At 46.8% G+C, this 17,098-nt stretch overlaps 1 long non-coding RNA gene across 1 annotated transcript; it reads left to right on the top strand.

Moving 5' to 3' along the window:
• The first annotated feature begins 3,507 nt into the window (after positions 1 to 3,507).
• On the top strand, positions 3,508 to 4,253 carry LOC138569179 (uncharacterized). The gene is made up of 2 exons (XR_011303169.1): positions 3,508 to 3,868; positions 4,053 to 4,253. It is a non-coding gene; the product is annotated as an uncharacterized lncRNA (long non-coding RNA).
• The last annotated feature ends 12,845 nt before the right edge of the window (positions 4,254 to 17,098 follow it).

The following is a 17,098-nucleotide window of genomic DNA, read 5'->3' on the forward strand; positions in this document are numbered from 1 at the left end:
CAATCCCCAAACAATCCTATAAAAATCCAAAAGCAATCCAATCCTCAAACAATCCACTACAAATCACAAAACAATGCAATCCCCAAACAATCCTATAAAAATTCAAAAGCAATCCCTAAATAAATACAAAAGCAACGGATTACATCCGGTTTCCTTTTGGCTTAATGCACCCTCGTAGAGATCCAAAAGCAATGCAATGCAATCCCCAAATAAACCTTTTGAAATCCAAAAGCAATTAATGTAGTCACCAAATAATCAAAAAAACAAAGCAACCCCAAAAATATCCTTTAACAATATAGGCATTGTTTCGGTTTATGAGCTGGAAATAAATTTAGGAGTTTTACAAAAATAATGTTTACTATAATCCTGAAAAGAAACGCTTAAAAAACACATTCGGTGCACCTTGTTGAATTGGGCTTTAAAAGCCTCACTGTGGCTTAACTGCTGCCCATTTTAGAGAGTTGCATTTTGAATTGTTTAGAACTATAGTGATGACTTATTAGGTCAGTCATTTAGGTAAAATGGCCACGAAAGTCAGGACCATGTAATGGCATATTAACTATATTTAAAAAAAAGCAACATTTTTTTTTCACTACTATATTTATTAAAAAGAGGCAGAGATTCAATCGGACACTGTGTACATAGCACAAAAACACGACTGTAGCAATCCAAAACATGGGTGCTTTACAATTAAAAAATGGGTGAGAGGACCCAGAACCAGTCCAGAAAGTCACACGAGTCCGGTGGGGGCCCAGCCCAGGGACCAAGCGAGTCCGGTGGGGGCCCAGCCCAGGGACCAAGCGAGTCCGGTGGGGGCCCAGCCCAGGGACCAAGCGAGTCCGGTGGGGGCCCAGCCCAGGGACCAAGCATCCCCTCTTGTCATGTCACTCACGATTTCTCACTCTACTCACATGATATGATAATTTCTTTATAGCACGCCTATACACAATGTGTTTCAAATCGCTTCGAGGCAAGGGAGAATACAATGACACTCTTACAGGCCATGAACAGTAAGAGTTTACTCAGCCTGACGACATGTCAGATAGTGCAAAAGCTACGACATAGATAAGGAAGGGAGGGGGAGAGTGGGAAGGAAACGAAACAGTGGGCTAGTCAAGCATAGGCATAGTCTAGTGTACATCATTGCAATGGGCAGCACAGTGGGCTAGTCAAGCATAGGCTAGTGTACATCAATGCAGTGGGCAGCACAGTGGGCTAGTCAAACATAGGCATGCTTAGCTTATAGAGTAATTTAGTTGCTCTGCCAGTAAGATAAGAAGCGTGGGTGGGTAGGCTAACACAGTTTGACTGGTAGGGTAGAAACAGTTTGGCAGGTAGGCTATTGCGAAATACTACCAGTGGTAGAGACACAGTTAGTTCTATGTTGGTACTGGTACAATGGCTATATTATATATGTGGAGAGAAGGAGTGACGTTGAATTTAGCGTGCTGGGAGCAAACCTATATCAAGTGGGTGTACAGGCTGGGGTGGCGGTAACAACCATAACATAGGCGGGTGAAAAGCCACTGGCTATTGTTGGTATGTATCCAGAACGTGAGGCGGGGCAAGACTGGATTCCGGCGTTATTCTGTAATTCAACCGGACATAGCTGCTTGGCCAGAAATGGTGCTGCGTGTCCATTGACACGTGTAGGTGTCGTAGCAAGAGAGAATATGACAGATTGCGGGTAGTGGCAAGAGGAGCCTTAGCACTAGCAGGACGGAGGGGCCGCAAAGGGTAGTGTGGGGACAACATAAGTAGAAAATTAGAGCAGCAATCGCATGTGTAACACACAGGAAGGGTGGCAGAGCCCAAAAATAAAAAACTATCAATACAGGTAGGGCAGCAAAGAACTGCTTGTTCGGTATGTGTGAGCAGAACAGCCTGCATACACACACAAGCAGGGAGAGACACTTAACACAGCACGGCAGGGCCATAACAAGCTGCATCAGATCGCAACACAGGAGGAAGAAGGCTGCGAGCCAGCCAGTGCCTAGACTCCGAAACATCTGCATGGAATGTCCAGTTCAGGGACTGCAGACTCCAAGGCCTGGGAAAAGGCCATCGGATGAAACAGCAGCACACTGGGCATCGGAGGGGTGGGGGGGGAATGGCACACTGGGCATCGGAGGGGTGGGGGGAATGGCACACTGGGCATCGGAGGGGGAATGGCAGTACAGGGTAACGGAGGGGGTGGGGGGGCCTAGCAGTACAGGGTAACGGAGGGGGTGGGGGGGCATTGTAGTAGAGGATAACGGCGGGCTGGGGGGCTAGCAGGGTAACGGTGGGGGGCTAGCAGGGATCGGAGGGGCTGAGGGGGCTAGCTGCACTGGGTAACGGAGGGGGTGGGGGGATAGTAGCACACTGGGCATCGGAGGGGTGGGGGGGAATGGCAGTACAGGGTAACGGAGGGGGTGGGGGGGGCCTAGCAGTACAGGGTAACGGAGGGGGTGGGGGGGCCTAGCAGTAGAGGATAACGGCGGGCTGGGGGGGCTAGCAGCACAGGGTAACGTGGGGGGCTAGCAGGGATCGGAGGGGCTGGGGGGGCTAGCTGCACAGGGTAACGGAGGGGGTGGGGGGGCCTAGCAGTACAGGGTAACGGAGGGGGTGGGGGGGGCATTGCAGGATAACCGCGGGCTGGGGGGGCTAGCAGCACGGTGGGGGGCTAGCAGGGATCGGAGGGGCTGGGGGGGCTAGCTGCACAGGGTAACGGAGGGGGTGGGGGGATAGTAGCACACTGCATCGGAGGGGTGGGGGGGCCTAGCAGTACAGGGTAACGGAGGGGGTGGGGGGGGCCTATCAGTAGAGGATAACGGCGGGCTGGGGGGCCTAGCAGTACAGGGTAACGGTGGGGGCTAGCAGGGATCGGAGGGGCTGAGGGGGCTAGCTGCACTGGGTAACGGAGGGGGTGGGGGATAGTAGCACACTGGGCATCGGAGGGGTGGGGGGGAATGGCAGTACAGGGTAACGGAGGGGGTGGGGGGCCTAGCAGTACAGGGTAACGGAGGGGGTGGGGGGGCCTAGCAGTAGAGGATAACGGCGGGCTGGGGGGGCTAGCAGCACAGGGTAACGGTGGGGGGCTAGCAGGGATCGGAGGGGCTGAGGGGGCTAGCTGCACTGGGTAACGGAGGGGGTGGGGGGCTAGCAGCACAGGGTAACGGTGGGGGGCTAGCAGGGATCGGAGGGGCTGGGGGGGCTAGCTGCACAGGGTAACGGAGGGGGCCTAGCAGTACAGGGTAACGGAGGGGGTGGGGGGGCATTGCAGGATAACCTCGGGCTGGGGGGGCTAGCAGCACGGTGGGGGGCTAGCAGGGATCGGAGGGGCTGGGGGGCTAGCTGCACAGGGTAACGGAGGGGGTGGGGGGATAGTAGCACACTGCATCGGAGGGGTGGGGGGGGGCCTAGCAGTACAGGGTAACGGAGGGGGTGGGGGGGCCTAGCAGGGATCGGAGGGGCTGAGGGGGCTAGCTGCACTGGGTAACGGAGGGGGTGGGGGGATAGTAGCACACTGGGCATCGGAGGGGCGTATTGGGAATGCTTTGTATCTACGCGATTGTTCAGTGAAGGCGCTGATCTTGACTAGTTCAGAAGTGCGACTGTAACCAGGTAACAGTTGGCTCACAATTGAAAAATAATTCTTGACTGATGCACTGTTTGCTCGGATTTTGAGGCTGTATTATCAAAGTGAACACTTGTATATCGATATGTCGCCCCCCCCCCCCCTTCGTGCACGGGTGAAGCTGTGGTCCGGTTTCTTTTGGGGTGGCGGTGGGAGTAAATATTTAACTATGGCGTTTATTTGACAGATTTGTGAAGGGCACGAATGGTGTGGACCTGAGATGCCTAGAAGAGGAACGACTCGCAGACGGTAAGGCTAATGGGTGTATTTGACAAGTGTCTCTCGCCATATACCATTATCCTTGGTATTGAGTTACTGGAGTGCTACAATCGACGCACGGTGCTATACCTGCCATTGTGATCCATGCTTATGTAACTTGGCAAGCGGAAGATGTGACTACTGAAAGCGGTTTTTTTAAACTCCATTTATATAGGTCCATCTTGAGGGGCTGGCCAGAGCTGCAACAAATGGGGATTGCGAGCATCTAATGAGAAACGGCCAAGGCTCTCCGTTGTGAACCAGTTGCTGAGAGTGGAATATCTTGTAAAGCTGCGTTCTCACTAAATTGTACGATGGGATAATTGTTGCTTACTGTATTGGACATAAAATAAAGTATTCGAACGGAGCGCCTAAACATTGTCAAGAGCGATTTGTCAAGCAGCGCGGACCGGAACTGGTTTGGTGTGACTATGGATCGATAGGTGGGGCTATTTTTGGGAGAGTAATGGCCATGTCTGCTGCACTAAAAGGACAGCTTGCCTGCTTTTCCAAATAGCGCTGATTCGGACCGGTGGGCAGGGCAGTTGTCTGGAGGACGAGGGTTCTGTTCTGCTCAGCATGTTTAAAGGTCGTTTTTGGACGACCATGGAGCGAGATGTTATTCACAGTGCCGAGAATGGGATGTTGCGAAACCTGATGCATGCTGATAGTAGGTCTGCGTTGGGCTTTTACTGGGTGTACAATGATTATTCGGGTATGATGGAACACGGATCGTGCCTTTTCAGTGGATATCTTGTGGAGCGAATGGATCCACCGGGACAAATGGTTACAATGTATCATTCTACAAGTCTTTTCTGCAGAGCAGAACCTTGCAACGTCTAGGTCAAAGACACTGGTGCTTTATTCCCGAGATCTAAAGGTTCAGCAACCAGGCGCTAAAGGCCGCTCCAGTGTAGCGCAAATGCAACTTTCAAATCGCGAACTTGGCCCTCTTATTTTGCTTTTTTTTTTTTTTTTGCGTAGGTGTCCTTATGTTTGTCGAAGTGTGATCAAGTTCCCTGCATCAGTTGTCCCTAGGAGCCAAAAGTAGCCCTGCTTTGCTAGCCAATTTAAATAGCTGGCAACTTCAACCTACCAGCGCTTTGAGGTCCTAATGATATGTCAAGTAACAAACCATGCGGCTATCGGAATTAACCTTCTAACTGCCCAGGCAGGGAGGTAATCCCATGGACGAGATACCTTGCCCTTGACAAGGGACCAGTTGGTTGATTTGCACAAGAACTGGAAAAATGGCCCCAAAGGAGCTTCCTGCTGACCTCCACCCAATCGGGGCAGTGGTTGGTGGGGGGGGGGTTGTTACCCTGCTAACCGTGGAAGCGGGGAGGAGTCCAAAGACTACACTCCTGTGTGCCATAGGGGAGAAGAAACTAGGCCCCACGATTCTGCAAGCCCCTCAGGAATTTCATGACACTACAATAAAAAGACAAAATATTCTGCATTTGGAACTCTATGAACAAATGATGCGAACGTTTCGCTTAAGATACCCAGAATTGTATAGATTATGCCAAATGGCCATTCTCTCCAGGATACTACAGCTTCTTTGTTGGGCTGGATGCCAAAAACATTTAAGATGGGACACCTACAAGGAGGCCATCTTGAAGACTTCACCCATAGACCCCCCCCCGCCCCCCCCCCCGAGGCTCGCAAAGCGCTACAATCTACAGTGTGGAGAAGAACATGCCCCACAGGAGTTTGTGCGGGAATTAAAACGCACCTTTCTCCAAACCACCAGGAAGGGTGTGCACGAATGATAGAGAAATCCAATCAGGTAAGTACTGTCCTGGGAAACTTCCCCCAGGAGGGCAAATCCCACACATACTGGGTTAAGCTTTCCCTGGTATCCACAAAACCCCAACCTGCATGGCAACCCTTTCTTTACCTGCTTTCAGGAGCCCAGACAACCCAATCAGGGAGGGGGGGGGGGGCAAGGGTGGAGGGTTACCAAAATCCACAATTCTTAGGGTACTCTGGGGAGAACGGATAGTTATCGTTTTACCCTTCCTGAGAACAACCTAGATATGAACAGACCACCACCCAGAACGGGTGTCCCAACTGGAGCGTGGCGGCTCAGAACCCCTCATACCAAGGGTCTGGCACCCCAGAACAATAACGGAGAGAACCCTGACAATTTAACAGTTCTGGAGGAACGGGGAAGGAGGGTGTAAAGCCCTAGAAGAAGCTTCCTTCACCCGTGTGAAGCCCCTGGACACCCAGGAACCAGAACAAGTCTTTTGCCCCTGAAAATCTGGAACCCAGGGAACAGGGTGGGTAGGAGAAATGGAGAGTAAAAATGCCCATTTTGTGGAGGAGGTTGGTGTCCTCCTGTTTGAAGGGGAAGAATCCTTAAGAGGATTCTAGGAAAAAAATCTTCAGGAACAGAAGAATTCCTCCCAAAGACAAATGGGTCCCAAGAGAGCTGAATTAAGACTGGGTGGTTGTGGGGACTGATTCAGAATCGCCCATCCCTGAACCCCAGAATTGTCATACTGGTAAAAAAATAGTAGGAGGGATCCTCCCCACAAATTGGTTGTAGTGACTGCCACCCAGTAAGCAGGGGCAGCACAGGATTCCAAAATCTCCACTATTTCAGGATGCCACATTTTTATTGCAGATTCCCAGACTCCGGCACAGAAAATTGTCCAAAACTCCACTGTGTCGGAGTCCAAAATAAAGAAATTGACCACCCAGCTTGCCCAAAATGCACATTACCTTTGTCCGCTTTAGGAGAAGGGGGAGATTTTATGCCCCGGTCCAACTGCAAGGGCAGTGTACATTCTCAGCACTGGTGGACACTGGCTCCCAGGCCACTCTTCTGTCATAAAGGGCCTTTGAGCAGCTAAATTGAGGAAGAGGGGAGAGATACCAGATCACTTTCACCCCTCTTCCTGGACACCTCCAGAACTTCGAAGATGGGAATGAAATTCCTGTCAGGGGACTGCAAATTTGGAAATAAAAATGGGGTGACACAAGGTGGAACACCCTGACTACAAGGGAATAACATCCTGCGCAGGTTGTCCCCCATAATAGACTCTGTGAACAAGGTACTCTGAATTCAGACTCGCAGGCCAATAAAATTAAAACTGGGTGTCGACCATGTTAGTTTGAATGGCATATGCCACATGGTTGAACAAAAATCTGATCATATTGCGTTTTATTTCCAGAATAATCAAATACCTGACATGACAGTAATTGCTGTATGACCACAAACTGGTGATGGGAACTCTTCTCTATTCCTGAAAATCAACCTTCCTTGCGGTTTTAAGTGGCATTCCACAATGGAAGTGTGTGGGAGTGAGGGGCCAGTAGGCCCTCCGTCCCTCCTTTTCTTAGTACTGTCAAGGCTCGCTCCCGTTCCCGCCACTTGGGGGCATGTTTTGGGGTTTATTCCCTACTGGACATTTCCTCCAAACCTTATGCTACAGTGTTGTGATGAATTGGGAGCGCTAAAACCTTATTTTCCAAGTTACTTCCCTTCCGGATCCATTCCAGGTTTTTGGCAGCCAGCATGCTACTTTAATCAAATGACTATGCTTCCCAGAATGCCTGGCTCACTGCTTCACCTCCTCCCTTGCAGGACAAGATTGGGTGGAGGATAGGCAACACCTGTGGCTGCAGGTGCAGCAGGCGGCACACCTGAGGGGTGTGCTCGTTAAGCAGCTTTAAAAGCCTCAGTTTGCTTCAGTCCAGCGCTGGTCATTGTTGCAGTGTTCCTGTTGTGACTGGTCCCTTGTTCCTAGCTTTTGTGCCTAGTTCCTGTTTCTTGTTCCTCTGCCCTGGATTTCGGATTCATGTGCTTAATTTATTTCTGCTTTCTGGATTTCCCTTTGTCTTCCTCTGTCTGCAGGCAGCCTTTCTCTGTGCTTTACCCTTTGATGCAGCCCAATTTGCCTGTGTTCTGTTTCTTTGATGCTGGCCTTTGCTACTGAAAAACTTGATGCATTAGTCTTTCCCTTTTTAGATTTAGCTTTCTGCCTTTTCTCCTTGGATGGGTGGGAAAGGTTTCCTTTTGTGATATCATTTTCCCTGCTCCTGATCCTTACTTTCTATTGGGATCCATTCCATGTTTTCCATTGCACTTCTGCATTTATTTCCCATTTGATTATTTAGGTGTGGGGTGCTGTTGTAACTAGTCCCTGTGTGAATGCCTTTTGTCTTCCTCACTATTCTATAATCACAATTCCTACTTGCTCCTTGACTTGGGTCTTATGTATTTAGTTATCCCCCACCCATTGCTGTTATAGCCTTCTGGGTCCCTGTTTGATCAACTGGGTTTGTGGGCTTAGAGCTGTCAGTATCTGTAATAGCATAGTGGGTAAGGAGTTTGCAGACTTTCCTTTCAGTCATAAGGAGGTTCTAAGTGCTTAGCCCACATCCCTTTTCATATATTGGTATTATTGTTTCACTCTATTTGCACTCCTGGGTTTTAAGTTGTTCACTGTGCGATTCCCTGCACATTTCTCTTGCCATATTCATTGCCTTCTTCCTTTCTTAACAAGTACAAACTTGGACCATGTGCCTCCAATGGTGGGAGGTGCCCCCGTTGCCCTTATGCAATGTCAGCATTGGTTGGCTCTTGTGTAGATGGGACCATAGCGCAGGACACAAGGCATCCGACTTTGTGCCCCCTTGACGCCATCTTGGTAACTAGGCCTCACTGAGATACGAGAAGGCTTCTCTCCCTTTTTCAGCGCAGCGCGCACACATGGCCCCCACCTTTTCTCTCACTGTGCCTGGAGAACTCCACGGCTCCCTTCTCATGCTGAAGCCGGACTTAATTGCAACAAAGAACAAATGTAACAACTCACTCGTCCTCTGAGATCACTGTCCTGCGTGTGAACCGGCTTAAGCCAAGCATCCATCTCCACAAATCTGTCCATGCCCTCTCACCCTCGCCATTGGAAAATTACTGCAAGTGTAACTCTGTCCCTGCAAGGTATTCTTTTGATGTAGCAAATATGTGACTCCATGATGCCTGCCAAGCAGACCCCTGACTAACATTAGACCCCTGTCACAATATATCACCTCCCAATACTAAGAAATTCCAACGTGCCTTTGAGTCTTTACAAGTCCAGACCCTAGCTTCAATCACTGCTATCATGATGGTCAAAGCTCTTTAACCTGATGCTCGATATAAACCCGTTATTGACGATGTAAATACATGTAAGACGTTTATAGGTTTACAGTGATTTGTTCAAACGAATTGCAAAGTACTTATTTAGTGCATGCGCCACAAAGAAGTATTGTTAGCTTAGTTAGTGATCACCCCACCTCGCAGCAACCCGACCTTCACCCCTCCTGGACACTGACAACAGATCACATGAAGTCCATCCTCTCAGCAAACCAATCCAGATGGAACCGTATAGTCATCGCTATGTGCCTATATGGACTAACCAATCCTGCACCGCTTTGACACCCTATACTAATTGCGTCATGTATCAGTTGTACCTTTATGATGTAACTGATATTTGTTAGAGCGCTCTCGGGCAGCGAGTTCTTTGGATGCCAATTACATAAACTATTTTTGAACTCTCACAACCTGTCCTCTTAGCCTTATTCCCGTCGGGGGAGTGTCTCATTTATTCTTTTGCCCGTCTAAAGATGGGGAGGGCGCCTACAGAAGGAAATACTTTGAATTTTATACTGATTCGCAATCTGAAAACGCAATTCTATAGTCAAAAGTGATGAGAAACCAGCTCAAAGTTTAGCTGATATTCAGAAAATTAGAGAACGGTTGTTCATCCCTATTCAGTTAAATGAGGGGAAGGAGTCTGTTCTCGTCCCCATGGGTGCGTGAACAACGGCTAGAGCTTCATCGGCAAAGCCATGTTCAGAAAGCTCCCAAAAGATCCAGCAATTCCCACATTTAAATTGATAAGTGGGAAATGGGCCTGGAAACTCCCAATTCCAAACATTTCCTGCCTAGCAGGTGTATGCTCAAAAGTTGTATAGGTAACAAAGGCATAGAACATTTTGTTGGGTCGTGTGAGATGTCCCTGCTGCATTCTATTTAGGCAGTGACCTTAATCGGTTTGCCATTAATTAGGACCTGATAAATTACAAAGCCTGGTCCCGACTAGGCGGCAATCCCATGGGCTTTGATGATTTTGAAAAAGAATTTCGGTCAGCTCAATTGCTGACTTATGCAGTGGTAGTTCAAATTGGAGAGGTCACCATCCCAGGACGTACCTGACAATTGCCACTTGAATTAAAAATTAAAAGAGGAAAGAAACTGAAAAATCCTGATGCATATGTACACCTCAAGGCCCAGGTCCAACTGCAGGGGTTGGGATAAACCCAACCCCATTAGGTAAATGTAGAACGCAACACCATTCCAATAGTGGTGGATAACAGCAACCTCAGGAGTATTACTCTGCATGCAAGCACCATTAATGGAATGGCAGTTGATGATGGACATTTTTTCCATGGATCTCGGGAATGAACTGATAGGACCAATCCCCAATGACTGTTTTGACAATGACAGACCAGATCTTCACCTGGCAAGGGGGAATTTCCTGGTGTACTCTTCCTGCCCTTACAGTGAGGAAGAGGTGACCTGTGACATCAGGCAGGATGAGGTGATATTCCAGGTCCACGATGCCTGTCTCTCTTACCTGAAACCATCTGTCCAGGTCAATTCTCTAACCAGAGACCGCTCCTCCCAGCTGGAGGAGGCCGCTGAGATAGCAAAACCCAAAGTCTTTCCAGGCTTCAGGCAAATGGTTGAAGAGCGGATCAACCTAGCTGAGGCCTGTGAGACTCCAGAGCAAAAGCAAAAGTTGAAACGGGTGTTCTTAGATTTTCAATGTCTCTTTGCGGTGGACTCGTACGACTGGTCGCACCGAAATCCATACTACAACAATTCCTACAGACCCTGGAATGACTACAGTGGTGACAGAAATCATCAAAAATCCATTGGGATAATTAGTCCAGTCCACAGCACCTTTAACAATCCAGTGCTGGGGATTTTAAAAACAAATGGCCAATGGAGAGACTGTGCAGACCTTAAGGAGCTAAATAAATGGGTCCACATGTCCCAATGGCCCCGCCCATACATTGACCAAGGACTGGACCAGATCCAGGGGTCAAAGGTATACACAGCCCTTGACCTGATCAATGGGTACTGGACCGTGCCCGTCAGTAAGGAGGCCCAATACAAGATGACCTTTACGGGGGTGGGGGGCAGTACTTGTGGACTCCCTTCGGATACATAAACTCTGGCAACAAATTCAACATCTTCCTGCATAAGGCCATGCCCGATTTGGGTGAAAGAGGAACCTGACCTATGTGGATGATGTCTGGATAAAAAGCTTAACTGTGGAGGAACACATAGCGGAAATCTGTTATGTTCCTACCCATTTGAAGGTTGCCGGAGCAAAGCTGTCCTTCCAAAAGGCAGAGTGGTGCAGCACCTGTGTCAACTTCTTGGAGCATGAGATAACTCCTGAGGGTCTCTGTCCCCAGGAGAAGAAAGTGGAAGCACTCCTAAAACTAAAAGACCCCACAACTCTGTGTGAGCTAAGAAGCCTCCTTGGACTGAATAATTACAGTTGGAAGTTCATTGAGGATTACGCAGAGGTCACAAGACCCCTGATCCATCTGTTGAAGGTAGGGGTCGAGTGGGGTCCAGAACAAGCCGAGGCAGTAAAGCAACTCAAAAGAAGCCTCTCACGAGCGCCTTGTCTAGCTTACCCTGTCAAAAACAAGGAGTTCTTCTTAGAGACAAGGTTCTCAAATACATGCTTGACAGCAGTATTACCTCAAAAGCACAACAAGGTCAGCAAAGTAATCTCCTATGCATGTAAGACTTTATCCTCTGTGGAAGAAAAATTCAACGATTGTGAGAAGGCACTCCTGGCAACGATGTGGGCATTGAAAAATTACCGCCTGTTCTTCCAGGGGGAAGACATCATAGTGGAGACTCAACACCAGCCTCTGCAGTACTTCCAAAGTGACAGAATCTGGGCTGAAAATGTGAGTAATTCCAGAATTACTTTGTGGATTCTGTCAATGCAAGGCTTTCCTGTGGAGGTCAGATATGGCCAAAACAAGAAGAGTCCCCTTGCGCATGGTTTGGCTGACTTGCATTATTGTGCCAGAGAAAACTGTCTCGAGGACGGAAGTCTTAAAATCCAGGACAACATGGAGGCATGCTTGAATTCCCCGCACAAAGTCTATGAAGAAGACAAGTGCCAGGGAATGCCCACAGTTCATGTGGACGGGTGCTCCTACCATGTTGATAACAACGAGGAAAAGGAACTGGTGGCCGGCATTGGGAATTCCTGGGTGAATGATGCTCTGGAACCCTCAGCTGGGTCCAAAATCGGTCCCCGCAGTAGTTCGGTGGCAGAGTGGATGGCAGTTCATCAGGCCATTCTCACTGTCGTCCAACACCAACTCCACAAACTGGTCATAATCACCATTCAGATTCTGTCTGGAACGGGTATGTGGAGAACCTGGTTAAATGGAAAACCAGAGGCATGCTATGTGCAAATAACAAACTGCTTAAACATGGTAAGATAATACAAAATATTGATGATCTGGTCACCTCTAGTGGGATAACCATCCATTGATCAAGGGTCATTCCAGAATAGAGGGGCCAGACAAAACTGGAAACGACCTAGCTGATCAGTTGGCCAAAAACAGAGCCATCCGGGGGGTTCTCCTTGAGATTGAGTCCCTGTTGGGGGAAATCTAGGTCACTGCTATCACTAGGTCCCAGACAAATGCTCACAATGAACTCTCAACTGCCCAGTGGAGTAAGGAGACCCCCAGATGCTGATTTAATCACGGCACAAAAAGGAGATCTGATTATTGGAAGATTTTATCAACACATTGAGGACCCTGAGAACTTTCCTCTGACGGATACCGATTACATTGGGAAAGAGGACCTCAGAGTGTTGACGAAGTGTCCAAAAATGCTCAGAATCCAAGATGGTTTGTTGGTAAGGAGATCAGCTCTGGCTGTGACCAGTGGGTGGTGCCTACCTCATTCCGAAGCCTGATGCTTAGTCACACCCATGATGTGGCCACAGCCGGTCATCAGGGGTTTCATACTACTCTAGAAATCTTACGGGATGTTGCATACTGGCCACACATGGGGCAGGACCTTGACCAATACTCAAATGGGTGTCTTGTGTGTGCACAATTTCAGCCAACATCATTTGCCCACCGAGCTCCCCTCCAGAAGAGAGGGGTGACGCTGCCTTGGTTAGATTTACAAGTAGATTTCATTGGGCCTGTGATTCGCTCCTCTAGGGGGAACAAGTACATGTTAACCGTAACATGCTTGTTTAACAAATGGGTGGAATGTCTCCCGGTCCCAAATTTCAAGGCAGAAACAGCAGCTGCCCTGATGATCAACCACATCTTCTCGTGTTTCGGCCTGCACCAAAGGATTGAGTCAGACCGAGGTAGTAACTTCACCAGCGAAGTGATAAAAAAGATGTGGGAGATACTTGGGGTAAAAAGGAAACTTCACATTGCATACTACCAGTTCTCGAGTGGGGGAGTTGAGAGGTACAATAAAACCATAGTGAGCATTCTGGGCCAAGTTGGGACATCCGATTACTGCTTGTCCTGATGGCCATCATATCTACACCATCTTCTGCTACCAAGATGTCTCCATTTGAGCTAATGACTGGACGAAGGATGGTGCTACTTCAGCATCTGCTCTATAGAACACAAGAGCAGACACTGATAAACGCCTCCACAACTCATGAGCAATGTTCCCTCTAAATATTTTTATCTATGTGCGGAACTGCTTTGCTGTTGTGCGCACATTATTTTCCATGTGCGCAACTGACTAATGAGGTAAGCCACTTTGTGAGCATGCGTATTTAGTGAACTACTGTTGCAGAAGAGAGTTGGAAAGGAATTTCCTCTTCCCAGTCACTGCAATTCTTGACAAATCTTACAACACTTTTTCCAAACACATAAGCTAAAATAAAATATGTCATATGTGATTAAACAGAAAACTCATCAACCAGTCCAAGACTTCCACATCTGCCATGGTTCCTTGCAAATGTTTTATGCCACTGGAAAATCACTAATATGTACTACAAAACACAAATATCTCTTGTCATAAACTGATGTAGCTGTCAAGAAATTCTGACAGAATACATGTGCCAATTAATTAATGGCAATTAAAAGCAATGTTTCAAAAACATACTGATAGGAGTTCAAGTGCCACTTTAATGATTAAGTAATTCAAGGGCCAGAATTACATTCTTCTAATAATGTGTGTAAGGATGATTATTGCATCAGAATAACTGTATCTCAGAATATGATTTTAAAAAAATCCTGTGCCTCTGCTTACTATCCACATTCCGTGTCCTGTGGGTAGTGTTAAAACCAGCCTTACAGCTAAAAGACATATAGACCATCCATTTTTACTCCCTGAAAAAATGAAAATGTGCCCAACAAAAAGGAGAAACAATGAAAATGTTGTTGCTTCAACCCACAAAGCTCCAATGATTTTTTTTCAAATTGGTGACCAGTAGAGCAGTGGCATAAGAAGGAACTCTAATAATATTAACGCCTGATCTCAACAGGAATTTTATGGGGAAGAACATCTTTTAATAAGCAGAAAATATACCTATTAGCAGAGCTAATTACTTTTTTACTCCCTGGAAAATCCTTTGATTCCAAGTAGGGAGCAAAATCTGATTGGAGCCCAGCTTATAACCCTGACATAGGAAGTTAAATGACAGGGCACATTATAGTTTTGCCCACCCTTCCACACCACAGCCTGGATACAATTAAATAAGTGCCTTACTGAGGTTTATTATGGAGCCCTTCTGAAGAAAGTCAAATATATATCCCTTTTAAGTTAATAGCATCAATTTATCAGAGATACAACTGATTGAGTGCCTTCTTCTAGAACTATGGATCCCTCTTCTGTAATTCTTTGTTATCAGTTAAATAAGATGGAGGGGGATGCTAGAGACGATAGATACAGAGCAAATGGTTTTATTGAAAAGCCCTCAGCAGTTGAGCATAGAAAGAAAAAGAAGGAGCTGTTTAGACGGGTACTAGAATTTCCTATCCTTTAGCAAACAAGCAACACATTTCCTTCAGTGTACTGCCGAAACGTCTGATTTTGTTTTTTGAAATCTGCTGCGTTAGCCTCCAATACAAGTTGATAGAGCACTGTAAAAAGTGAGGGACTGTAGTAGTAAACACTCACTGGGATATTTGCAGACCCACAATACTTTGCAAGCAAAGCGTATTTAATGACTCAACATATTATGTGCATTTTAAGAATGCCATGACTGTGCATGTACGCAATTCTTTTGCAGCGCATACAAGATTGTTTGCAACATACTCCACCCTTATATCATTGTGTAGGATTAGACAGTGCTCAGTGAAACCTTTTTTTTATAGCAGCGAGTTACAATAAAATGTGTGAAGGCCTATGAAGGCCTATGCCCAAAGGAACTCTGTACACTTGGAAACGAGGCAGACTGTGTGAAAAGCATTCTATTGTCTGAATATCTGGTGCCCTGATACTGTGGACGAGAAATCCCAGGCATAGTTCATACCCATTATCCTTTGTAGGCAAAGTAAATTATATTGCACTGTTGCTCTCCACGTATAAGGTAATGTTAGTAATGCAACAGTAGGAGACACAGAGCATCACATTTGTCTTCTCAAAATCCTTACAGGGCAAATTAATATTTGAGTTTCATAATGTGTTAACTTGCAAGAGGGCCACTTCAAAACACTTGCGTGAAATATGTACAAAGAAGAGGAAGTATGGGATAAGGTTACACTTCCATGTAGCCTGCTTACAGTCAGTATCCGATATTTGAACAGGTAGTTTGAGTGTATTGTGTGGGTGATGCGTTTGGTAAGGCACAATGAGTAACAGAAACTCTGGCATGTGAATGTTATTCATATTATTCATATTACAAACATACATAAAACAAGTGGATGTAGGTATACATTTGCTGATCTTTTCGCAGAGCCAAGAGAGGAAGAGTCAAGGTTGTCAGGTACCATTTTAAGGTGTTCTGGGGCAGCAGTTAGAGTCATAAGGTAAAAGTGTGGTAGTAACAAGCTTAGGAGTCATGGGTGGGGAGGAAACATTATTCTGTTTATTTGTGCAGGCATATCTTGGTTAGATTCTTCTGTTCATGGAGCTAGTTTTTCATTTTAGTTTTTAGCCTGTTATGTGTGTATTTTGCTGCTAGGGTTTTTGGGTGTTCACGGTCACTCTTGCATAGTAGCGTAATGCAAATGAGCAGAATATCAAGACTAGTTGCTTATTTTAAGAGAAAGAAAATTTGAAGTAATTGCTGTGACTTGTGCCTTATAAAATAAAAAATGAATAGGTGAGAATGGTCTGTGTGCGCTGCTAAAAATCTTCTGAGCGGCACCCAGAAGGAAGTTGGGCAAGCGCACATGCGCACAGCTTAGAGGGAACACTGCTCATGAGTATGTTTAGAATCTAAGGAAACACCTTCAACATGCTTTTGCGTACACTCAGAGGAATCTGGAAAGGTCTGCAGAGGGGATGAAGACTCAATATGACTTAAAAACAACCAAAAAGAAGTACTAAGTAGGAGACAGGGTCTACTTGTACAATTTCCAAAGGAACCAGATCAAGGAGCGGAAATTATTACCGAGCCTTTGCGGTCCTTTTGAAATTGCAGATAAAATGTCACCTGTCGCCTACAGAATCTGCATCCCCAAAGGAGAGCTGACGAAAGAGAAATGGCTCCATATTAATCAGTTAAAAAGTTGTCACCCTAGGCACATGTTGCAGCTAATTGAGAAGCCCAGAGAAAAATCAAATAGAGGAGACATCTGGAGAATGAGAACCAGAAAAAGAAGAACCAGAAGGGAACAGCAAGGTTTAGAGATATAATCATTTAACAGGGAGTATTTTCTTCATTGTCTGGACAAAACGGATTCCCACAATAGTTATCTGTGCCTTGAGTGATTATTTGTCTTTATTATCTAAGTACTGTAATAATTAAATGCATGTGTGTCCCACTGCTGTCAATCTTCCTGGAAGGGAGTCAGGCAGTGGGAAAATGTAGTAACCGATTCTTATTTATTCAATAGATTTGTAGTGGCTGCGACCTTTATAGACCAAGGAGGCTTTCTCCGGGGACCTGGAAAGGAGAGATCAAAGAAAAAGCTAGGGGTGTCGCTCCACACCACAAAGAAAGACCTAAGGGAAATCTGCAGGTGTCG

This window comes from Ambystoma mexicanum, chromosome 1p, assembly GCF_040938575.1.
Source record: "Ambystoma mexicanum isolate Mex_15411 chromosome 1p, UKY_AmexF1_1, whole genome shotgun sequence".
Lineage (NCBI taxonomy): Eukaryota > Metazoa > Chordata > Amphibia > Caudata > Ambystomatidae > Ambystoma > Ambystoma mexicanum.